This window comes from Stenella coeruleoalba, assembly GCF_951394435.1.
Source record: "Stenella coeruleoalba genome assembly, chromosome: 13".
NCBI classification, from domain to species: Eukaryota; Metazoa; Chordata; class Mammalia; order Artiodactyla; family Delphinidae; genus Stenella; species Stenella coeruleoalba.
In genome coordinates this window covers 33,162,387-33,188,124 of record NC_137159.1, presented here as the reverse complement: position 1 = coordinate 33,188,124, position 25,738 = coordinate 33,162,387, and the positions used below count along the sequence as shown (strand labels likewise).

General features: G+C 42.8%; 1 long non-coding RNA gene across 2 annotated transcripts; it reads right to left on the bottom strand.

Moving 5' to 3' along the window:
• Positions 1-1,207: 1,207 nt before the first annotated feature.
• Positions 1,208-25,154, bottom strand: LOC307196203. Of its 2 annotated transcripts, none has more exons than XR_013831068.1 (3): positions 25,044-25,154; positions 3,877-4,053; positions 1,208-1,268 (listed from the first exon to the last, which is right to left on the bottom strand). It is a non-coding gene; the product is annotated as an uncharacterized lncRNA (long non-coding RNA). The 2 variants fall into 2 exon arrangements; XR_013831069.1 differs by lacking the exon at positions 25,044-25,154 and adding an exon at positions 16,062-16,424.
• Positions 25,155-25,738: the final 584 nt, after the last annotated feature.

The window sequence follows — 25,738 nt, the reverse complement described above, 5'->3', positions numbered from 1 at the left end:
GTATGGCACAGTGATTCAGATATATGTGTATATATTCTTTTTCAGATTCTTTTCCCTTATAGGTTATTACAAAATATTGAGTAGAGTTCCCTGTGCTATACTGTATGTCCTTGTTGGTTATCTGTTTTATATATAGTAGCTGCTACTAGCACTTCTTAACTGTATCACTTTGGACAAGGTCACTTTACCTCTCTGTGCTTCTATTTCTTTATCTGTAAATGAAGAAGGATCAAGGGAGGGAATAAATGCTGCAATGTTTCTGTGAATTTTAAAGCATTATGTAATTGCTTCTTCCAAACTATAGGATCCCGTTGACAGTTTAAATTTTTCAACTCTGGCATTTTCCTCATATTTTCAAATTAAACTGTTTCCTTGAAAACTATATGGCCAAGGCCACCACCCATCATATAGGAAAATCACCCAGTAGAGTCTCAGTATTTAACATATTATTTAATCTCTTCTTTCTGAATTATGAGCATTTTGATTCTGATGGTCTAGCAGAAGTGTAAAAACTATATTTTTTAGCCCCAAATCTTATACAGATAAACAAAGAGATAAAAACATACATAGAGTAAGGCACTATGGTGGGACTGCCTAGTGGGGCATGGAGTTTAGGTTACAGAATCCTTGTTTTCCAACAGCTCCCAGAACTCTGAGGAATCCTGGGGCTCTCAGGACATGGTTTGAAATCCTCTGGTCTACACATTATCCATTCAGGTACTTTGAACTCTAGGTCAGCCCTTTACAACCTGGTATTTTCAAGGAGATGCAGAGGTCAGTGGAAACTGGAACTTCCCATATCTTAGAAAAATAAATACTAATAAAGGGAGTATCAAAGTGCCAACCATTAGACCGGGGGCTGCCAGGCTTTCACCTCTGGACACTATGCTGCTCAGGCTCAGCCATTTACCCCTGTAATAGAAATGTGTTTGCTGAACCCCAACTAGTAGCATATGATTTCATAGTTCATTAAACACCTTACAGTTAGTTGTACTCCAATATTCATTCTTCCATTATTTTTCAAAACAATAGAACCCAGTATTTTTATCTAGATACATGACATAAAAGAGAGACTGTATTTCCAGCCTCCCTTGCAGCTATGCATGGCCATATAACCAAATTCTGGACCAGAGAACGTGAGTGGAAGTGATTTAATGTCCAGGCTGCGGTCTTAAATGATGATCACCCTCTTCCCTCTTTCTTCCACCTGCTTACCTGGATCATGGAGGTAGGGAGCCATTTGGGATCATTCATATAAGGGCAACACCCTAAAGATGGAGGAAAACAAATAGGAGTTAGGTCTTTGGACAACCTTGTAGAACAGAGCTCTACAACAGCCCTGGACCTCCTGCTTCCAGACTATTATATAAAAGAAAAATAAAGTCTGTCTTATGTAAGTCCCTTTTGTTTAGGATCTCTATTTTATGTAGGTGAATGTTTATCCTAATTAATACAATAACCAAGGTCAGAATCAGGAAAGCATCACCTCAATCCAATGAGTCCTCCAGCCAAAAAAAGTTCAGTCCTGAGATCAGTCACCCAGTGGGTAATTGTAGGCCTGAGGCAACCCCTGGGAGCTACCACCCTCTAGCATTCAAAATCTAACCCCTACTTCTCACAATGCAGGTGCAGACAAATGTGCAACCCCAGCTCCCCTCTGTTCTATCTCTGCATGTTCTGCAGGGCCTGTGGAGGCTGTCCACTTCCAGAGCCAGTGGTCACTTCCAGGTCACAGTACCCTACACTTGGGGAGGACCTTGGAATATGCTAAGCTCTGGTGAGAGAGACTTCTAAAGGTAGCAGCTGAAACAAACCAGGGCCCCTGTTTCTAACTATGCACAGCCCCTCTGCCAGCAAAAGGAGGGCTGTATCACTCCCCACTGCCGAGCTTACCCACCCACCCCCAGCCCCAGCTCCGGGTCCCACTCCTCCAATACATCCTATCAGATCCTGCCTCCAGAAGAGATTTGTTTCAGACAGGAGGTGACCAGGGTAATACAATACATTTTCATGAAATTTTAGCAAGTTTCAAAATAATTATGGCCTGTGAAAAGAATAGTTTTAAAAATCTTTGTAGCATTCTTTGTTAACGTCTTATGTACCATGTGGTTTTCCCAGGATTGTCCATTTGTACGTTTGAAATCTCAACCAGATGCCATACCTTAGAAGGATGGAAGGTGGAATGAAGCCCCCAAGCTGAACAGAGACTGGTGACCAGCCACCTTTCACTGCCTTGACTCACCCCTCTCTGCACCCTGCTCACTCCTCCCTATACCTTGTTCACCTTGGAAGATTACAGGGTGTTAGTTACAGGGTGTGACTACAGGGAATCTTGGAGGTCATCTGATCTAGTGGTTTTCCTTGCAGGAAAGTTACTCTTGATACAAATTTAATCTCGTGTGGAATATTAAAGTTTAAGACAAAAGCAGAAATTCACTAGAATATATTTATTTCATGAGTTCAAATATGGTATACATATATGGTATATACACCTTTTATATATATAATGTAAAGTGTATCTCTGACAACTCTGATGATTGATTTGATGAATGTAAAATTTTAGAATAACCACAATCATATTGTCCTTAGCATCTGATTTTTATTTTATTTTGGTTCAGTTGCACAACACTTAGAGAATACTGATTCATCCGGCTAAGTAGTTGCAAGTGGTAATAGGTTTTGTACTGTTTTGTTTTAAATCAACTTGCCTTACAGCTTGGGTTTCTGCTCAACTAAATTCATCCAGAAGCTTACAGGAAAAGTAGTAGGAAATATCTGTTTCAAAGTTGAATTGTTAGTAACACCTAATAAATTCTTGAGTTTCTAATGGTAAAGTCAGAAAGGAAGCATTCATTCTAGTTCTAATGTGATGTCTTCAAGATGTGAGAGAGTCAGTGGTGAGTGCACAAACAAGGCTTAAGCCATGGGGAGAACCAATGCAAATAAGCTTGAGCTGGCCCTTAACAGAGCAGGTGCAAATGTACTGTGGTCATGAATGCACTTGTGCAATTTTATGTCAGTGGAGACATGCAGCGGTCATGTCAGAATTTAAGAGAGACAAACAGACCAGTGCAGAATATCAACATCCCTCATCAAATATGTACATCCACAGGCAAGGTTTTATTCTGATGTTCATTCCAGATAAGTTAACCTAGCAGCGTATTTTTATACGCTGATGTTCTTAGATAAATTAAAATGTGAAATAAAACACATCTGAATGTGTGTTATTTTAAAACAGTTAAAATGTATTCTACAGGGGAAGTTCAAACGAAAAGTTTGCAGAGCTACTAAAACCCTTCCATGGAACTCTGGTCTGAAAACCACTTATGAGGCCCACATAAGTATTCTAAGTCCAAACAGGTAAATTTCGTTCCCTGAGTCATTGTGGCAGGTTCAAGACTAAGGCCTGGGTCTCTGACTCCCATTCTAGTGCTCTTTCCACTAGACTGCTCTATGCCCATCACATCTCCCATCCAAGGGCATGTTCCAGACATGAGATCTAAATCCTGGTGGCCCAATGCAGGAAACCCATTTAGATGGGTGTGTGCCCAGGAATGCCTAACTATGACTATGAACTCTAAGGCTTTTACATTCTCTAAAATTGGGGAAATTATAAACCCAAAATGTATGGCTTGGAATTGGGCCTTCTCTTCATTCATGAGGTGCTGGACATGAGATGAGTAGGGTGAGACCGCATAGCTCAGGGCAGGTGTTTTTTAGTCCATGGTTTCCTATGTTAGAATTTGATTTCCAAGCCAGTTGGTGAAGGTTATGGTACTTTCCGTAAGGCATTGTATTCGTTTCCTAGGCCTGCCATAACAAAGTATTGAATACCACAGACTGGATGGCTTAAACGATAGAAATTTACTTTCTCACAGTTCTGGAGGCTGGAAGTCCCAGATCAAGGTGTGTGCAGGGGTGGTTTCTTCTGTGGCCTCTTCTTGCAGATGGCCGCCTTCTCCCTCTGTCCTCACATGGTCTTGCAGATGGCCGCCTTCTCCCTCTGTCCTCACATGGTCTTTCCTCTTTGCATGTCTATCTCCTAATCTCTTCCTATAAGGACACCAATTATATTGAACTAGGACCTACCCGTATGGCCTCAGTTTTCCTTAATTACATCTTTAAAAGTCCCATCTCCAAATACAGTCACATTCTGAGGTATGGGGACTTAGGGCTTCAACACGTGAATTTGAGGGGATACAATTCGGCCCATAACAGCCATAATGGTCAGTTGGGGTTGTCAAGTTCCATTAAGGGGATCAGAGTATGAGGACCAAGAGGGAAAAATCTGCCAGAGATCTGATCTCTCAATATTCCTCCTCCTTTACCTCAATCTGGGCACGATCTTAGATGCTCCAAAGGAAAGGCTGAAACTGCATTCAAACACCTCCTTAGTTTCTATTTCCGTGCAGATTCAGAGACACACAGATTTGAAAATCTCTGGATATATTTTTGGTACTTTTACTTTCCTAATTTAGCACTCTAGACTTAAATATTAAAAAGAAAGAAAGGGTTGAAGATTAAGAAGGGGAGATTTTGGAGATTTCTAAACATCCAGAATACCTGCAGCTTGGGGAGTGTGGTAATCCATATAAGCTTTACAATCTATGAAATGTAGTCTTCTAAACTCAGTTTGGATGAACAAAACCTAATTTTGTCATTAAACAAAGGGCTTTTATAAGTGAATAAAAAGGACAAAGGATCCCATTGTTAAAATAGACAGAGGGCAATAACAGGTGTATATATAAAAAGAAATATGAATGGCTAATTTATACATAAATGGTGTTCAAGATCACTCGTTAATGAAATGCAAATGAGATTAAAATAAGATTCCATTTTCTACCCATCACTGACAGAAAAATTAAAATGTTTGATAATATGCAGGATTGGAGAAGGTATGAGAAAGTACACACTGTTGATAGATACATAATTTGGTAGGGAAATTTTACAGCATTTTTAATCCAGAATCAGCAGAAAAACTTCTGACATTTTCTGCATCAAAGAAAAGGTTTGTGTCCGAACTGCTAAGATGTGCCTGGCCAGGGCTCCAGAATCATCTATCATTCAAAACCTGTCTCCCCTCACAAGTTTGGTCTTGACAGTTGACCATAAAAGAGAATTGTTGTGGCTGAGTATATTTATTTATAACATACTTCCTCCAACTTTTAGATGCTCTTAGTGCCAAGTCAATAAAAAGAATCTTAGCTCTCCTGCACTCATCCATAACCAAGTCTGGCATTTCTTCCTTTAAAATTCCTCCAGGACGAACCATCCCCATGCCCACTGCCCCATTCCCACTGATTCACAGTGGTCCATTTTACGCCAAGCTCTACTCTCCACCAATGTAGCTGCCACTAACTCCCCTCTCTACCTGCTGAACCTCAGGTTATTTCCTGCTTAAGAACTTTTAATGGTTACCCATTACCTATTTCATCTCTTTCAGAAATTCTCAAGGGATTCAATTCTGTGACATGAGCCCTCCAAATATTATTTCCTATCATTTCTTTCAATAAATCTTCCAATCTAATTAGTCATATCTCCTCTTTATCCAAAACTCATGCTCCTCTTCATTTCTATGCCTTTGATCCCATGGTTACCCCCACCTGCAATTTCTTCTCTCCTGCCTTCCTAAATGCTATTTCTCTTCCAATGCCTAAAAATGAATTGTTTGATTTTACTGAGTATTATTTAGTGTTTTTATGATCCATGATTTCCCATGGCAAAGATCACAAAGTCTTCCATTCAATCAAACATTCACTAAATTTTTCTCTCACTTGGGCACCTGTGATATACTAAACGTTCTGATAGAAACTTGTGATACAGAGATCAACTCAATGCAACCCAGCCAGACAAAGTGGAAGGAAGGCCCTCCAGGCAGGAGGAACAACACAAACAAAGCTTATGCAGAAAATAACATCTGATGAAGGTTCATGGTCGAGTGGGTCAGAGGGAGATGACTCCATTTTTACTTGGAGTCTGTACATGTTCCTCAAGTTGCTGCAATAGGCATATTGGCACACGTCAGAGGAAAAGACTTTAATTAAAGTGTGAGGTCCCAGGATTAGGCACTCAGAAGATCGCTCCAGCTCCATCTTTCTGTGGTTTCAGTTGGGAAGGGTACTTAACAGATTTCCTTCAATCATTAATGTGGCTCTAAGATTTAATTTTTTTAAAAAAAATCAGGAGTTATTTATATGAAGGGTAAGACTCTAGCGAGGCAGGACCAATCACGAGCTGGGACTGAGGATGGGGAAGGCAGGGGAGGTCTGGGAGGCAGAGTCAGCAGTGACCCAAGCACCAGGTGAGGTGTGCTCTCACCTTGGGAAAGAAGCCAGGCAGATGTGGGACAGAGGTTTTATTCTGTGTGGTGCCTTCCTTCAGGAGGTTTCAAAGCTTTATGCAGGCACTATTGACTGTATAATTTGCTAATTCCTATGCTCCTGCCCTGAAGCAGGCCCCCAAAGTGCCAGTCCAACCTGCTGTGGCCTCTGGTCCAGGGCTTAAAAGATGCAGAAAGGGATAAGATTAAGTGTCACGGGGTCTGATCCATTCCACCCAGATGTGTAGAAATGTAATTTACATTTCCACATACATCTTTGCCCTCCAGGGCCAAGAAAATTCCAACTCTGCCTTCCCAAAAGCTAGGTCTTCAATGCCCCAAATATGGCAGTTTATAAAGTAATCACCATGCTTTTTTTTTTTTTTCTCATTCTATCTGTTTTGCCTTTAAATTTAGGCTCTATGACTTCAAAACTATCAGTTCCATCTTCCTCTCCTTTTAGCTGGTCTTGATCATTTTTTCCTGTCTTAACTGTTAAAAGTCATATTTTCAGGGTCACTGAAAGGCTGGATAATATATTTCAACCAAATAATTCATAGAAATATCTGTCAAGCAGCTCGAATTTTCAACAACCCAAACTAACCCAAATTTACATTTTAGGAGAACATTAAACTACTAGAGAAAATGTTCTCTCTACACTGAGTTTTTCAGATGTTTTCTAAGGCCATGCGATGTGCAAATCTAGACTAGTCCCTTCTTTCATTGGAGATCTTCTCCTCAACAGCGAACGCCATTAATAACGCTTCTCACTGGCATAAAAATGAACATCTTTTCCACTAGGACGCAAATCTCTGAAACTAGAAATATTCAAACCTCAATAACAACAAAAGATTTCCCAACTTCATATTTCCTTTTTTTGCTATTGTTGTTCCCAGTAGTAAAACAAAACCACCACACAAACAAAAAACACTGGGATCATTTGACTGCATTTGTTTTCTTCCTGAAGGCATTCTTCCAGAGACATACGTGTTCCCGTTGTCACTGTCCTTTTTCCTGACTGCAGCCTGGTGTCTGGATAAATAATGACAAAACAGGAGCTAGAGAAATGGCAGAGTATCTGCTCAACATGGTCTAAGCCCTCGGCAGCTTTCCCTGATTGGCCTTGGATGGAGTGGGGGACTCAATCCCTACCTCATTTCAGTTTTTAGTGAAATTCTTTGGATAAGGACAAAAAAATCAAGTGAAACAGCAGACTGGAGACAGGCTACAGCAGGAATGGAGCATTCCCATACTAGAGCATGTTTATGCTCTAGGGAGAAAAGAGACCCAAGACAACATAAATTCAGAAATCCATGAGCCCTGGGAATAAATCTCACGGTCACTGGCCTCTTCACTGTCTTTGAGTCAGTAGTAGCTGCAACCTGCAAGACGTCTCTTAAAGCTGCACCGAATCCAGCTCTCCTGAGGTTTGGGGCTCACAGTTTACTCTTGGAGGAATCAAAGACCTTTAGATGGCTAAGGTGAAATAGATGATCGCCGCCCTCCAGCTCTGTGGGGTAGCCAAGCACCCTGCTCTGAACTTTATTAAAGCATTCATCACACCATTGTAATTAATGTTTACATCTCTCTCTCCCACTGGACTGTGAGCTCCCCAAGGGCAGGAATCATTTCTCATCCATCTGTCTATTCACAGTGCCTAGCTCTGTTCCTGACACAAAGAAGACTCCCTACAAATGTTTGCTGGTGGATGGATGGATGGATGGATGGATGGATGGATGGATGGACGGAAGGAAGGATACATGGATAGTTGAAGGAAGTGGCCCTGGAGTTTAAAAAAAAAAACAAACCCTGAAACAAACATACAAGAACAACAAACAGACAAAAAATCCTATCCCCTATCTTTGCTTGTAAAAGGAAATCCTTGCACTACGCTAAAATCTGTATTGAAGGACATTTTCTTGGGTAGCTTTTTCAAATACTATTCAAATAATGTCACTCCAAATCTTTCTGCTTTCTCTTTGGAGGAAAATTACTTTGATTAATTGTCCAACATGTTCCAAATATTTCCAAACAAGATTCTGGGTGATCAGCGATGATTGGAAAGGCAGAAATCATTTTCCCCTTCGGTGTCAGGATGGACAACTGCATCCAGCAAACATGACCCCATAACAGGAAGAAGGAGGCAGCAAAGTGAATGGGGGAGAAGACAATCTTGGGGGTTTAGCTGGTTAGTCTCTGTGCCAGTTACCACCATCCCACCCCTGGCATCTTGACTCAAGGGAGTTCCCCAGGCTCTATCAACTCTGATCTGCCTCCCCCACCCAGTAATTTATACAAACAACTCTTTACCCCATGAGAATAAAGCTGTAGGAAAGTCTAAGCACCTTTAAAAATCATATGGCAATCCTGCTTTAAACCAAGGATAATGATTTAACCTAAAGTAGAGCCAGAAGTTATTGCTGGTTACTACTAGTTTAATCCCTAGTGGACACTTTTTCCTGTATCCCCTTTTCTTTCCTAAGTATCTACCTCCTTGTTTCCCTTCAACCCATCTACTTCGCTCCTTCCCCCATGACCTATACTTCAGCCCCGTCACTGGAACCTACAATCCCCATAGACCTTATTTAACCCCACTAATGGCCCTGAGAACTAAAAAGAGTTCTGACCTTTGGTCTAGGCACATAAATATTCATTGCTATTTATTTCCACTGCACTTTTCTAAAGGGTTTCTCATGTTTCACTGTAGCCAGATATATTCCATGAATCCCAAGAAACCCAAGAGACATGAACCCAGATGGGCCCAAATATCAACACAGCTCCCCAAACCCTCCCAAAGCCTACGTTCATCACCTCCCAACCCTCGCACAGGGACCCTCAGGTACCATAATTTAGAGGGAAAATGTGGTTCCTATTAAAGAGAACTGTTGTCTCATATTGTAGAAAGTTGTTTTTCCTTCTTCTTTTTTTCCCAATTTCTAATTAAATATGCACTTTTGTGGAAAAAAAAAAACCAAGGCCCTTTCCATGTGAGGAGAGAAGAAGAACACGGTGGCATTATTAGCCTACCTGTGAGCTCACCCATCATCTGCATGGCCTCATGGCTAATGGGAAGGGGAAAGGGGACATGGGAGGTCTCATTGTGCTTTATTAGAAACACATCTGTGCAAATGGCAAGCTGGGAACATGTCTTCTATCTCCTCCGCTGGGAAAATAGAAAAGGAACTCCCCATGCTCTCATTTAAGTTTCATGTATATCTTAGAACATTATGGATCTTTTGATAACTAAAGTATAGAAAATGGAATCTGAAGAGACAGCCTGGACTTATAGGAGGCTGTTATTTTTATGACTGCTGAGTGTTATCTATTCAAATTTCCAGTGAATAAGGTTTCCATCACAGCATCAAGGGTGACAGTCAGCTTCTGTCTCGGGCCATTTTGTGTTTCCCCTCTGGAGTCTGATTTGTAATCAAACAACCAATAATACAGGCAGATAGAAGGGAAAAAATTGAGAGGGGAGGGAAGGGGAATATCTTAACGTTTTCTAACGTTTCTAAACTAAATAAAGTTCCAAACTACCCAGGAAACCTTTTCAACCGCTCCATGAAATCAGACTCCTTCTGCACTAAAGCCAGTTCAACACCACTTAGCATTTAATTGTTCTCTAAGTGCTTGGCATCTGGGTGCCTTATCTTCCCAACCACACGGAAGGCTCACTCAGGATGGAGACCATGTTTACATTTCCAGCAGAGAGCTTGTGCGACCCAGCACAAGGTCAAGGCATGTCTGTTGATTGATGGCAAAGTGTGCCTCTTTTGACTTCACTTAGTAAAACAAGATTGGCCAGAAATGATCACAGCAATGTATCTTATAGTCAAGATCAAATTCCAGTGCTCATACTAAATAAGAAGTTTAATGAGAAAGTGCACATTGGAAGACCACAAGGGAATATGACCATCAGAAAACTAGGTTTTTGAATAGATCGTATAGTCCCTTCGAGTTCTTATATTTTTGTGCGTACTGTCAACATTTGAGAATTTAATATTGTTCAGAGTTGTCATGTTATTTCATTTATGTTTTGCCAGATTATAACTTGATCCCCAACTTTAAAGCCATACTTTGGAATAAATGCATTTGGGATGATTTTGGAACAGGACCAAGAATGCTGGAATTATATGCAAACAAATCAGAAAAATAACCAGAGGAGTTTTGAGTCACTGGCCTTTCCTTCTGATTCAGCTTTAACCGTTAGTGAGAACATGGTGGGGGATTTAGACCCCAAGACCCATAGGCGGCCGCATAGAGTGGATGTAAAAGGACAGCTCAGTGGCTAGAAAAGCTGCCCATGTATAGCACCTTTGCCTCCTCACACCACACCTAGCAGAGACTTAGTGGAGACCTACATGCAAATTTAGGGACAGACCCAAGAAAGAGCCAGGTAGGAAGCAGAGTCTAAGTTTTACAGCACAAAGACTAATACCTCTGGAGAGACTGAGAAGAAATCAAGTTGAAATCAAAAAATTAATGATTGCTAGTGGTTACAGCAAGCCAAGGGTCTGAAACCAAAGGAGCAGGAAGATACTGTATTAGTTTGCTAGGGCTGCTGTAACAAAGCACTACAAGCTGTGTGGCTAATACAACAGCAATGTATTGCCTCACAGTTCTGGAGGCTGAAGGTCAAGGGGAAGTCTGAGACCAGGGTTGGCTCCTTCTGAGGGCTGAGAGACAGAATCCGGTTTGTGCCCCTTTCCTAGCTTCTGGTGGTTTGCTGGCGAACTTTGACGTTCCTCGGCTTATAGAACCATCATTCTGATCTCTGCATCCATCTGTGCATGACGGTCTTCCTAGGCATCTGTCATCCCTGTGTCCAGATTTCCCCCTTTTATAAGGATATCAGTTGGATTGAGTTACGGCTCACCTGAGGACGTCATTTTAATTTGATTATGTCAGTAAAGATTCCATCTCTAAATAAGGTCACATTCTGAGGTCCTGGAGTTAGGACTACAACTTATATTTTGGCGGGGAATGGGGAATGAAGATACAGTTCAACTCATAACTGACAGAAATTAAAAAGCAAGGATCAGTGGTCAGGAGGACATTGGTCTAGAGCCCAGGAGCTCTGGGAGAAAAACGTCAGAACCAATAATAATTGAAACCATGGTCTGGAGCTATGCAAGAGTGCCTTAAATGTTCTTCCTGTCTTCAGTCTCTCCCCCTTTCCATCTACCTTCAGTAATGCTGCCAGGTTTCTTACTGCACATAGAGATGATCGTGGCCACCCCTACACTCAGAGCCACCCATGGCTATCCACCGTTGCTCTTAAAGTATAGAATGTAAGTCGATTTGAAGGGCGAACTCTCTTCATTCGGCACCTTAGGAAGTTCAGGCCCAGAAAGAACAAAAGACTTGGCCAGTCTCTCATTTGCCAAACGAGGGATCACTCAAATCTGAACTCCTGCCCCTAGGCTGCCCTGCGCCTTGAGCCCTAATTAAAATGAAACTCTAACTCAGATTGGTCAAACTCACACAGCGAAATCAAGTAATCACAGAGCAGACTATGTCTCCTCTGTAGTCCAGAAATATTCCCTAAACTGGAGCTAAGCAATGTGGAACAAGCAAAGCTGCAGCAGCCAGAAATCCTGTTCCTGGCCTCAGGAAGAACTATACCAACTCTACGATGGTAGTTACATTTCCCTCTGGGCAACTGCCTCCAGCGGGGGCTTCCCAGGATGGACAAGAGCAGGTGAGACACAGATGGGCAGGAGGGGGGAATGACACAGTCACGTCAACAGGACATCCCTGTTGGGCCCTAAGTGAAAATCCTCACCAAGAGAATCACCACCCTTTGGATGGGGCCAAATGGTACACATCTTACACCAAGAACCAAGGCAAGGCTGATGCCATTCATGTTTCTGCCCTGGCCTCCCCAGAGCATTTATCTCAGTGTCCCACACTCAGGGAGGAGGGTCTTGATCAAATGCTGCCTGGTTTTCTTCCTTGGCCCCCTCACCTCTCCTTTCACACTTACTTTCTTTCTCTGTCTTTGCCTCCACCTGCCATAGTTCTTGAACCAAATATCAGGACACTCAGTCTGCTTAGCATTATTTCTGATGAGTTGATTCATTCCCACCAAAAGTCTCACTCAAGTGGAGGTTTTCATCACACTTAATTAACGTAATTAGTGGCTTGACCTTGATGACCAGAAAAGAGAAAAACAGTCAGAAGCTGAGGAGAAGTCTGGTTTCAAGGATGGATGCCATTTTCCTGTATGTACAAGGAAGTCTCCTGAACCCGAAGTACAGCCTTAAAATGTAGACAATGCCCTAGCTGGACCAGTCAAGAGTAAACTCCAGGACAGCTGCCAGCGCCTACCCTGTTTTAGGGTGAAATCCAGCCAAAGGTCCATAAATGCATCTGTTTTCAATTCACATGCACCGTGAAGGGGAAGGCATCACGGAAGACAAAGCCGACTCCGTCCCGCTGGCTGCACTCTGACGCGGTCCCCATTCGGAGGCCGATAATTAGGCTGGCTAAATCTTTTAATCTCAAAATTGGAAAACATGACTTTGCATGGCTCTGTAAATGTTAATGACCAATAAAACCAGCTGTAGCACCACATTTGGTTCAGTTTATTAATGTGCTATTTTAGATGAGCTGAAGTAAAAAGAGATTCCATTATCCAACTTGAGAAGCCGCCCCTGTGTGCAGCCCCTTAGACAGTGCTTTCACCCTGCCAGACACCCAGATTCTCAAGCTGCCCTTTTCCTTTTAGGGCTAAGTTTTGTTGTTGTTTCATTTTGGTTTGGTTCGGTTTGGTTTGGCTGGTTGGTTTTGGGCTGTGTGCGTGTGCGTGCGTGTGCGTGTGCGTGTGCGTGCGTGTGCGTGTGCGTGTGCATGTGTGTGTGTGTGTGTGTGTGTGTGTGTAGCATCATTTTGGCCAAGAAGCAATTAAGTAAAGATGAACAGTCCTTAGGGGCCAAGATAACTGCAACTCATCTCCAACCCCCGCAATCATCGCTTCCCAGAACTCAGACAGACATCTTCCTCTACTGCTCGCTCAAAGAGCTACATTTTTCAATCATGAAGATCAATCCGGTACTAGTGGGCTTGACCCACGGCAGAAACAAACAACTGTCCCACTAACAGACATCCAGGGACTGCACATTGAAAAACCCAGTCAATGGTTGCCTCAGCAAACGCTTAGGAAGCACTTACTCTGTCAAGCATGGGGTACAGAGCAATTCAATGAAGAAAGAACAATCCATTTATGCTTTCATTCAGCAACTACCTGAAGCCCTAGTATATGCCAAGCACGGCTCCAGATGCTGGAGATACGGAGCAGAACAAGTCAGACTGCCCTCTGCCCCCACGTAGCTTATTTTGAGTCAGCGAGACAGACCACAGATAAACACTTAATAGAATGTTAGGTAGCAGGAGGTGCCGTGGAAAACATAATAAAGCCAGATGAGGAGGTAGACAGCGAAGGGATTGCTACCGTAGATGGGAAAACTGAGAAACAGACTAGAGTAAGCCATGTTCTTGCAGAGGGAAAACGTACAAGAGGCAAGGGGGGTGAGCGCTGTCAGCAAATGACAACAGGGCCATATTGATAAGAGTTTGAGAGAGAAGAGTTTTATGATCTGATTTATACTATAAAAGAACCACTTGGCTGCTGGCTGGAAAAAGGACCACTGGAATTCAAGAGGGGAGTGGGAGAAGGGACAGGAATAGAAGCAGGCAGACCAATTAAGAAGCTACCGCGATCATCTCTAGACACGAGACATGACGGCGGCTTAGCCAAGGTTGGAAGTGAGGGAGGGGGTCCTAAATGGCTGGATTCAGGATACCTTCCCATCAGTGGGATCTGATGATGGATTTGAAGTAGGAATTTAAAAAAAAAAAAAGAGACGAGGGTGATTTCAGGTTTAGCAATGATAGAGGGACTTTTAGTTCATAAGACACTTACTTTCACATATATTATCTCATTTAAGATTCACAAGGACCTTGCTTCTCAAAGTGTGACAAGCAGACGAGCATCATCAACATCGCCTGGGAGCCTGTTAGAAATACAGAACCTCAGGCTCACTTCAGATCTAGAGTAATCCAAATACACGTTAAAATTTGAAAAGCACTGATCTGAGTGGCGGAAATGATGGTGATGATGGAGGCATTGAGGAGGCAGAGGATGAAGCAGGCTCCTAGAGATCAAATAATTTACTAAAGACACACAGGATTGTAGGATTATGACTGCAAGCCCTGTGCTCTTCCCATCACTCCATGTTTTTGAGAAGTAATTCCTTCCCTCGGAGGAATTCACATGCACTGGGAATGGGGGTGTGAACGTGGCAGGGTTTACAGCCTATCAGGGAACCAGAACCCACAGTAGGTAACAATTATTGTCTGAAACATCATAGTTTCCTTGGAGGTCACGGTTTAGGGATCACAGGACAGGCTTCAGAGAGGAGACTGAATCATCTTGGTCGTAAAAGTGAGTAGAATTTAGATAAGGAAGAGAGCAGAGATTTTGTGTGTGTGTGTGTGTGTGTGTGTGTGTGTGTGTGTGTGTGTGTGTGTGTGTGTGTGTATGTAGGGGGGAGTCACCGTGAAGAGGAGAGCCACTTGAACACAGAGCAGAGCTCCTCCTGACACTGAAAAATCACCCTCCGCATCACATTCTGCCTACCGGACATATTGATCCTGAACTAATCAAGTAGAAAGAGTCACTGGAGAAAAAATAACAGGCTTACAAAAATAACTCCCCCTCACATGATTACTGCTCCAGGAAGAGTGAGCTCTGCCCAGCTGATGGCAAATTTGCCAAAGGGCACGGTGGCCACGCAGGGCAGGAGGGAGGGGCGAGGGGGTAGGAGGGCGAGCACCCACCAGAGAGAACTGGGTGCCTGCGCTGTTTGGTTTTAACCTGTATCCACTGTGCGTCTCCAGTGTAACATCTGGGCTCAGTGCAGACCTGATTTAATAATGTGTTGGGAGTTGGCATTTGCTGCAATCCCGCAGCAGCAGTACATAGTGTCAGGGAAGATGTGTACCAGACCTATGCTGCCCCCTTTTTCTACTTAGAAAGGCACATTAATATTTAATAGAAGAAAAATAATTCTTGCAGATTTGAAAGCAAAATCCGTGAAAAGGCACACTTAAAAAGCTGGGGGCAAATGGGTCTGTTTCAGGAATGCTGGATTCTCCGCCTAAATGAAAGAAAGCTGGTGATTTATGCCCACAGAGGCAACCTAGGCAAATTTCGCCCACCTGCTTCCTCCTGCATTTTGGTTCTGTGGCTATAAACATCCCCTAACTTCCCACCCAGGCCTTGTGTTTCTGCCTCCTTAGTCTAGTGCTGGAAATTCACCAGCAAAGGCAGGACCTGATGATCAGAGTATCGGACGGGGAGTTGGGGTGGAGCTGAGACTTCCTGTGTCATAAACATTTCTTAGGACAATTTCGGGGCCCGGGCTTAGGGGCTCCATTTCTGTTAACTACAGAACAGGTGTAAGAAAGCAGTTTTCTTGGGGTCCCTTAAGAAAGAACTGTATACAGTGGTACTGATCTGGGCAGGAAACAACATAACTCCACCCAGGGCAGCTGAGAGAGCGAGAAGACAAGACTCAGACCATTCTCATCCTCCTTTGGGTAGCTTTCTTCCTGAGGATTCCTGGTGGTCAGTGCCCTCTTGCTGTGCTTTCAACCTGCCCTTGACATTGTGACAGCCCTCAGAAAGCAGATCTATGCCTAGGGCTTTCCCATCCTCCCTGCTCTTGTCAAAACTTACCAGTTTTATATCTTCTCACTGCAAGAGCCTGCTCTTGGCATCTCAGACTGACAGTTGTCAACTGATCCATCCTGTGTGTTCATCAGCTTATTGGTGTCACATCCAAGGAAGCACATTGGTACTTTACCAAGAGTCCTTTAGAAGTCAGGCCTTACTTTTAAAGACTGGCCCTACATATATCTGGACAAAAATATAATTCAAAAAGATACATGCACCCCTACGTTCATAGCAACACCATTCACAATAGCCAGGACATGGAAACAACCTAAATGTCCACCAACAGTTGAATGGATAAAGAAGATGTGGTGTACATATACAATGGAATATTACTCAGCAATAAAGAAAGAACAAAATCATGCCATTTGCAGCAATAGGATGGACCTAGAGATTATCGTACTAAGTGAAGTAAGTCAGAAAGAGAAAGACAAATATCATATGATATCACTTACATGTGGAATCTAGAAAAATGATACAAATGAACTCACCTATGAAACAGAAACAGACTCACAGACATAGAGAACAGACATGTGGTTGCCAAGGGGGAGGGGGGTGGGAGAGGGAAGGATTGGGAGTTTGGGATTAGCAGACGCAAACTATTCTATATAGAATGGATAAACAACGAGTTCCCACTGTATAGTACAGGGAACTATTATGCAATATCCTGTGATAAACCATAATGGAAAAGAATATAAAAAAAAGAATATATATATATATATATATGGATTGGAATCACTTTGCTGTACAGCAGAAATTAACACAACATTATAAATCAACTATATGTCAATTTAAAAATATTAAAAAAAAAAAAAGACTGGCCCTAAAAGGGTGACTTGCAGGTGCAGTAGCATGTTGGCAGGGGCACGTGTCAGAGCTTTTGTGTCCCTTAAATTACACCATGTAGAGGGGCCTGGCCCTGCTTCCTTGAAGCATGTCCTATAATACGCTGAGGTGAATTTCAACCAAGGACTCCCCACCCAATCACTTCTCATTTCACATTAGCCAGCAGGATGGGTTCTGGTCCCTCTGCCACACCAGTGTCTCTTCTCTCTGCATCCTATAAATTACTTCCAACAGAACTTCCACTTCTACATCTTGGGCCTCAATGCCCCTCAGCCCATGACATGTGCCAACTTGATTTGATGATGAGAGGACAAGGGAATTTTGGAAGCAGACAGGTGGGCCTGGCCCGTCCCTTTGAGACAGCGAGCAAATCCCCCAAGCAGAGGGTAAATACAGCCCCACAGGCATGGGCAATGTAATGGTTAGTCCTTTCCCAAGCCCATAGGGGTAATTCCCAAGCCACATCGCAGGTTTTCGTTTAGCCCAAATTTGCCTCATTTCTTCTGAAATCATTACCACCATGATTTAATGTTCAGGGCTGAGACCAACACATCTTCTCCTCTCTCCCTTTCTTACCATGGGCTGCCCTCCCCTGAGGATGTAATGGAGACTGGCAGGCCAGTGCCATTTAATAAATGCAAAGCATTTACAGGGCAAATATGTGATGACATTTCTTCCATGTTAAAGTAATTTTTGTGAGGAAGGGACCTTGGACTTTTTTTTTCTATGAATAGTCCCATTATAAGCTGCACCTGACCAAGAATCATTTTAGAATTGTTCTTCCCTGAGCTTTCTACTTAGCAAATATTTCCTGTTGCTAAATCACCCTAAGCTACATTTTATGTCACTGTGAATTTGCTCAGAATAACTTCTATCCACTTCCTTGGATTCTACTTGGAGAGGTCCCTCAGCAAAGATTTTGGCTGTTGAAGAGATTTTTGTTGTTTGTTGATGTTGATGTTGTTGTTTTAAATCTAGCATGACTTGGGGAGGTAGGGTAGGGTTTAGAAAAAGAAGGAAAAGTCAGAATCCCTAGGAGTTTTGGCCACTGAAGCAAAACTTATTTAAAATTTGCTTATTTTCTTAAAACCAACAGGAAAGAAAGAACTGTGCTCAGAGGGTGGGCTGTTCTCCAGCTAGAGGCTCAGTGGAACAATTAGCAGAGAGACTGGGTCAGCTCAGCCTGTCTCTGCCTCCAAGAAAAATACTCAGGAGAAAGCTCCTCCTTCTCTAGGGGGTCATATCAGCAGGTAACCACGGACGGAAACAGAGTATTAATTATCCCTTCCTGTGTTTTATATCTTCCTATTTAACAACCATTGGAAAGCCAGACATTGATAAAAATGACAGGGAATATTCTTAGTCAATTAAATCGCCACAATGTCAGGCCTAACATCTGTTCTATGAACCCCGCAGAAATATGTGGCATTAATATTTAATAAAAAAAAATAGCCCTGGTTTGGACTCAACAGCCATTTCACGCTGTCCTCCCAGGACAATCACTTCAGATCTTATAACCTTACAGAATTTAAATACATATGGCTCTCCCCAGCCGTCCTTCTCCTCAGCATTCAGAGGGATGCTCAGAGGAAGCTTTGCTTTTTCTCTTACTGGACCACACACCTTCCGATCCTACTGCGTTCCCCATCAGTTTCTGCTCAATGAAGGCAGCTGTCACAGGATTGACCTTGGACCACACTCACCTAAACGGAAATACATCACATGAGGAGATAGCAAGCTCTGTATTCTAGAGCTCAGCCCCACCAGCTGCCCCTTGTCCCCGTGGGTCCCAGTGCTCAGTTGTCTCCCTCTATGAAGGCTGAGTTCACCAGGGTATCTCTTCAGCTGCCATTTTCTTCTCTATCCAAGCCAACAGGAAGTGGCCTCCAAATGGTTCCAATGTACCTGGGCACCTGTCACCAATGTGCTTCCCCTGTTCTAGGGAATCTCCATTGCCATCTCCCTTCAGTATCTATAGTACCTTAAGTGGGATCCTAAGGAAAACCCATTGTGTAGACTCTTACTCCTCTCCTTCAACACTGCCATCACCTTTTCCTTTTTTCTTTCTTACCTGGAATCTTATATACAGTGGGTGACCATAGTGTCAGCCCCATGTTACTCATGGCAGCCTTAGGATTTTCAGATGAAAAACCCCACTCCCCAGAATGAGTACAAGTATCCACCTTTTTCCCAACAGGCCTGTAGGGAAATCCCTTTCTCCAGAAACTAGTTTTTTCTCCCTTTCCAGTCAATCCTGTTTCCTAGAAGCTCCTCCATAGACTCAACCCAAGTTTAGGAGAGTGGGATGGAAATCGTCAAGGCCATCCTTTTGGAACAAAAACAAAGCTTCTTTACACAAAGCCTGCCTGGGCAGAGAGAAGGAGGGGCAAGGTCCATACCTGGCTGGAGGTTAGAGCAGCTGAGGAGGTGGAAACAACGCTACCCTAGGTTCAGATCTCGCGAGAGGATTTGTGGTCATGGCCTAAGTCTCACTCCTCTTCCCTCCGGGGTTCTCAGCAACTGAGCCAATCTACTCAAGGATCGTAAGTGAAAGGGGATGCCAAGGCATTCGTTTTATTAATATCCAAACAAATGCTGAATCAGCCCCAAAGACTGGGTTGCCTGATAAAGCTTGTGGGGAGAGCCAGCTTCCTTCTCCAACTTCAAATCTAGTCCTTGGGACCTGTCTGTAAGAACAGTCTAGAGAACCTATCCTAACACATGGCCCAGTAGTAGGCAGAGATGCAAAAGTCTAGAGTGAACATCTTGTTTAGTCTGATGAACACGTGGAGACAGGAAGTACGTGTACCCACCGGCTCTGGACACAGGCAGAGGCACCAGGCCACACTGAGCAATGACCTTTCATATAGCCCCGTGGATGGCAGCCTCTCAGCAACGCAATTAACGACCTCAACCCTCGGGGAGGAGAAAATGGAGTGGGGGAAATCCAAAGTGTTCACTCAAACTCCCTGTTTATACACAATGGGGAAGAAGTCTCTTTATGAGAAATGTGAGGGGGAGAAGAGCCCTACTTGGATATGATTTAAAGAAAGACAGATAGCTGGTGGGAAGCAGCCGCATAGCACAGGGAGATCAGCTTGGTGCTTTGTGACCACCTAGAGGGGTGGGATAGGGAGGGTGGGAGGGAGACGCAAGAGGGAGGAGATATGGGGATATATGTATATGTATAGCTGATTCACTTTGTTATACAGCAGAAACTAACACACATCGTAAAGCAATTATACTCCAATAAAGATGTTAAATAAATAATAAAAATAAAAGAATACTGTAAACAAAAAAAAAAAAAAGAAAGAAAGACAGGCCCCAGAATTCCCGGGGTCGATTAAGCCTTGGTTAGAAGGAGAGAGGCTCTCCAAGTCTTGGTATGACACTGGGGGAACAGTCCCAAGGAGAAGGAACCAGTCTCTGTACAATCTAAGAAAATTCTGGAGCCATAATCCACTTTACTTGAAAGAGAGCGGGGGTGCTGAGAGAAGCCACACCCTAGAATGGACCTGCCCCCGACCCTGCCTCCTTCTGCTAGCCCTCTGCTAGTGAGGAAGCATCGGGCAAAGGAGAGGATCACGGGAATCCTTCATCTTCATTCCAAGAGTGGTAACAACACTTGGGAAGTACGATGAAAGCCTAATTCTAGCCACAGTTCAGGAAGATTCTAGGGATGGAGATAGCACCCCAGAAAATAGAATAAACTCTTTCCTTTCACACAAAAGTCAAAAAACAGGCTCTGGGATAAAAGGATAAAATGTATTCTGAGCTTATATAGTACATGTGATTACAACTCACTTTATTATACTGTACAGATAAATGAAAATTAGCCAAACAAATGTCAAGTGCAGAAGAGCGTTTGCTTCAGTTACTTGAATTTTGACAAATAACTTTTCAGAGTCATCATTTATAAGTGGCATCTTTCTGCAGTGATAGCACGGTACTATATGGAAAACAAAGCATCCGTGGAAATAAAGATTATTTGAAAGTCTTAAACCCTTGACAGTCGACTACTCCAATGTTGACATCTCATGCATCCTTTTGTCTTGTCCCATAAAATGGGGAGTATCTAGATTTAAGAGGATTTTGCTCTCTCCCTCATATTTCAACACAACAATAGAAAATCCATCCCAAATTATCCCAGAAAGTCAAGTAGGTACAGAGCTGCCAACACAAGGGCTTGGCATCTTAATGTAGGTCTGGCACCATTTTGTAGCAGATGAGTTTCTGAAGTTAATATCAAGATCAGCTTTGTCAAGTTCCATTTTCCCATTGTCGTAAAGTATTTAACACCAATAATGCTTTATGTTAGTTTCAGTTTTTATTTTCCATAGGGTCCTAAGTCTCCAGCCTCAAGTTCTCCAGCCACAGCCTCTCTCAACCAAGGAGTTAAGGATCCTTAGACACTCATAATAGCTGACAGTACTGAGTATTCACTGGGTCTGAGTCATTTCACCTCATTCATTTAATACCCTGTCTGATGAAGGCACAGATATTGTTCCCATTTTGCAGATGAGGAAAGACAAGTAGCAGGAAAAGATGCCTGCCTGATATCACAACAGCAAGCAATACTAGAGTCAGGAATAGAACGCAGAGGCCCCCCTCCATCACAGGACATGTGCTCCAGCCTAAAGCATCACACGATCCTGTGTCCATCAACACCTGCAGAGGAGTCATGCTGCTGTGCCCCAGGTAATCCTCAGCTCAGCCTACAGAGGCTTTCAAGTCTCAACAATCAGGTTTGATTTGCTCGGAAAGTATACTCAGGGCTCAGCAGGACCTGGGAGAAACTTGAAAGGGACTCAAAAGGTATCCCTTTTACAAAGGATAAAAAAATCAAAGGGAAAAACGTTAGCAGAGACTCAGCTCTATTTTTTCACTCCTTGAAGAGAAACTAACGGCTGTCCATAAAAAGGTTCCACTTCACAGGTGAAGACAAGACTGAACAGGAAGAAAGCAGTTTCTCCTGCAGTCATGCCAATGCAATATGCACCTCCCAGAATTCCTTGCTAGTGACGAGAGAGAATGAGCTAGTTTCCATGTGGTTGGTTGTCTACCCCAGCATCAATATGGTAACTCCTCACATTTGCATAGCATTTTGCCCTTTCAAAGCAGCTTCACGTTTCATCTCTACAGCCTTCCTTTTAAATGTACAGCAGGAACATTCGACCCATTTTACAGATGAGAGAATGCAAAGTTAAGATGTTGATTTGCTCAAGGTCCCCTCTCAGGGAAGATTATGACAGGATGTAAGAAGTCTCTGGGGCTTCCCTGGTGGCACAGTGGTTGAGAGTCCGCCTGCTGATGCAGGGGACACGGGTTCGTGCCCCGGTCCGGGAAGATCCCACATGCCGTGGAGCGGCTGCGCCCGTGAGCCACGGCCGGTGAGCCTGCGCGTCCGGAGCCTGTGCTCCACAACGGGAGAGGCCACAACAGTGAGAGGCCCGTGTACCGCGAAAAAAAGAAAAAAAAAGAAGTCTCTGAAAAAAAGGTAAAAGAATTTTCTCTTTCCTAACTTTTCCCATGACTCCTTTCTTGGTTGGTATCAAGGACCACTTTAGGCAAATGTTAAAAGAGAGTTTATTGTTGATAAAAAGTTTCTTTCTGACATCTTCCACTTCTTTATACCTTTACTAGTGTCCCTCTCCTCTGGCCTCAAGATGCCCTCAGCCGCCATGCAGGAATCTGCCCAGGTCTGTTTGACTCTGACCGTGTTCCAACGATCCAAAGTTCTCTCGCTGCCTTCCCATCAATCAAAATAATAAGTTCTTCAGAGACAAGGGAGCCAAGCTAGCTTTTCAGAGGAAAGGAACCTAAAAGAATTAGTTCACAGTAAGGCATGGATGCTTGTTAGCCTCTAACATTTTCAAAAGTTGTGGCATTTTTTAGAAGATGAAATTGGTTAGCCCTCCTGAATCTCCATTGCTCAACTAACTGAAATTCTCTACAGTAAAATGAAGAGACTCAGGCAATAAGCTGACCCTCCTGGGTAAACGGCTACCTCATACAGGGTAAACTTCCTAGAAGTCTAAACTAGGAACTGATCATAGGAAACATCGAGTCTCTCTCATGAGTTCTTCTTTTTCCTCCCCATTTCTGGACTTAGATATGTTAAAAGCTCGAAATTACAACCCCCATGTGTAAGGCCAACTGGCCCGAGGCAGGGGAACACAATCAGATTCACAGGTTGCATCAGACCGAAACTCTCCGGACCACCCAGTTCCAGGAACTGACCTGGGGACTTTGAACCCGGCCCAGCCTTCCCGCCTTTCGAGGGGCGGGACTAACGGTCCCCCAGGATACCCGAAAAGACCACCAAATAAGGAATACCCTGCGCCCTCCCAGATTCACCACACCCCTTTCCCTTCTTCTCCTATAAAATCTTGCCCAACCCTCGCCCGGGTGCGACTTCTCTGGCCCCTTTCTCTCAGACCAGTGAACCTCGCCCGGGAGCGCTCCCTAATAAAGCTCACTTGAAGCTTTCCTCTGTTTCGCGGTGCCATTTGTTAAGATCCGACCTTACACCATGAGGGTAGCGCCATAGCATTGGTGAAGGCCAGGACCCACAAAGGATGACTTATGGACGCCAGTTTCAGAGTTTACAAACCAGGGACTGCTCTTCTTGGGAACTCCTTGGGACAGAGTAAAGAACTCCTTGGGACAGAGTAAAGTTACTGACAAAACTGGAAAATGTCAAGTATAGATTATCATAGTGATAGCTAAATGTCTCCCAAAAAATGGAGAGAAAAAAATATATATATAGTATATGCATTTCTGTACTTCAATAAGGAGAAAATAGACACCTAAAACATTTTCTAAATAATACCCTTGATTATTAAATAATTCTTATTTCTAAACAGGCTGTCTATATTTTTCAATCTTACACTTTCAGAGAATTTCCATCTCAACTAGTCTACCAAAGACTAATGCAGCTGACCAGGAGATTAGCTGCTAAAACAAAAGCTGGATCATTTTTAAGGTTAATACTATGCAGATAGATATGTTTTTTTCCTCCAAGGCTCAGAAACCACCTTAGGAATGATAGAATAAGAAAACAAAATGAAAGAAAACAGACTGACCCACCCAGACAGACTGATAAAAAAAGTAACTAAGCCAGGGGAGTAGCAATTACGGCTTCCATTTATTTAATGACACCATATGCCATGTGTTGAACATGTATATCTCATCAAATCATCCCAAAATTTCATAATAAGTATTATGTCCACTTTACAACAAATAAACAGGGACTCAGTCAGGGTAAGTCATCTGCCCAAGGTTATATGATGACCTCAAGATTAGAATCCAGGTTTGTCTGATTCCAAAAGCCCAAATTCAAATATTGTACTAATTAGAAGTCCATAAACTCTTAGTTCTTTGGACATATTCTCAAAGGTCCAAAATAATGATCCATGAAAATTTTGTAATTTTGTTCTCTTTTACTAGAAAGAAGATAGGCTTTTGGGCACGCCTAACTCAGAAGAGCCTTGGGCTGGCACTCTGGACAAACCCACTGCAAGCAGATTCACTGGGTGGATCCTGAATTCCTGTGAACCGCTTAAAAATGCTGATTAGCAAGAAACAGTAGCAAATACACAACAAATACTCTGTCTTAATTCAAACAATAATTGGATTAGATATCCACTTAATGCAGGTTTAACTAACAATGCAGTACTAACCTTTCCCTCTAATGAATGAGACAGCTAATAGAATGAGTATTGAAATAGGCATTTGAGGTAATAGAATGAGTATTGAAATAGGCATTTGAGGCATTTGAGGATTGCCTCTAGGCAGAGTTTGGGCTAAGAGAAAAGTCCAATTATCCTGAGCTAGCAAAGAAGGGCCTGAAGTTTTTAAAGCAATTTTCTACAGCATTCTTATGCAACCAGGCTTTCTCTGCATAAAAGTCATTTTAGTCAACACAGAGCAACAAATAATACGTAAAATTGAACTTGACATTGTATTTCTCAACTACTTAAGATAATGCACATGCTTTTATTTCAACACAAATGTTATCAATTACAAAATGAATTGATTTAGCCTTTCTATATGATTTTTAATTTGGGGGGCGGAGAGTGTTAGATTTACATAAAAGCTATAAGCATAAGAATTTTTCCTTAATTTTATGTATGTACTTACCTAAAACAATTATTAAATAAAATGGTCCAAGAGGCTTTTTCTTTTTTCCTTTGAGAAGTGCTCTGTACATTCTCAAGTTTGGGAAACACAGGTGTCATATTCTCCTCAACTATATTCATAAAGAGAAAGGGAAGTATTTATTACTCGGTGTTGGGGAGGAAGAAACTTTCCTCTACTCTTCTAGATTCTTCTGGCTGGTCCAAGAATTAAATTGACATGAGACAGATTAACAGGAGAAAATCAAACAGAAGTTTAATAACATGTCTCCATGGGAGAGACCAGGAAAACCGATTAGCTCACCAAAATGGCTGAAGCCATCGCCTTAAATACCATCTTCAGTTAAAGACAAAAGAGGATGTTGGGGGTAGTGGTTTGGGACTTCAAAGGGGAGGGAGGCAGCTGACTTGGAGATGGAAAAGCAAATGTTTGGTAAACAAATGTTCTCTGGGCCATGCAGAGACAACGGACACGGAGAAGAATTTTAACAGACAGACTTTGCTAGGTTCTTCCCTGTCTACACAAGTAGTTCAAACTCTACCGATCACTGATGAAGCCTCCTGTTCTGAAACAGATCCTCTATCTACATTTTTTAGGCAGGTTGGGGGAAAGTCAAGGTTTCTTCCTCTTTTGGGTCTTGATTTTTTTCAGCTCGAAATATTCCACATGCCAAAGAGATATTTTGGTGTGGGAAGTTT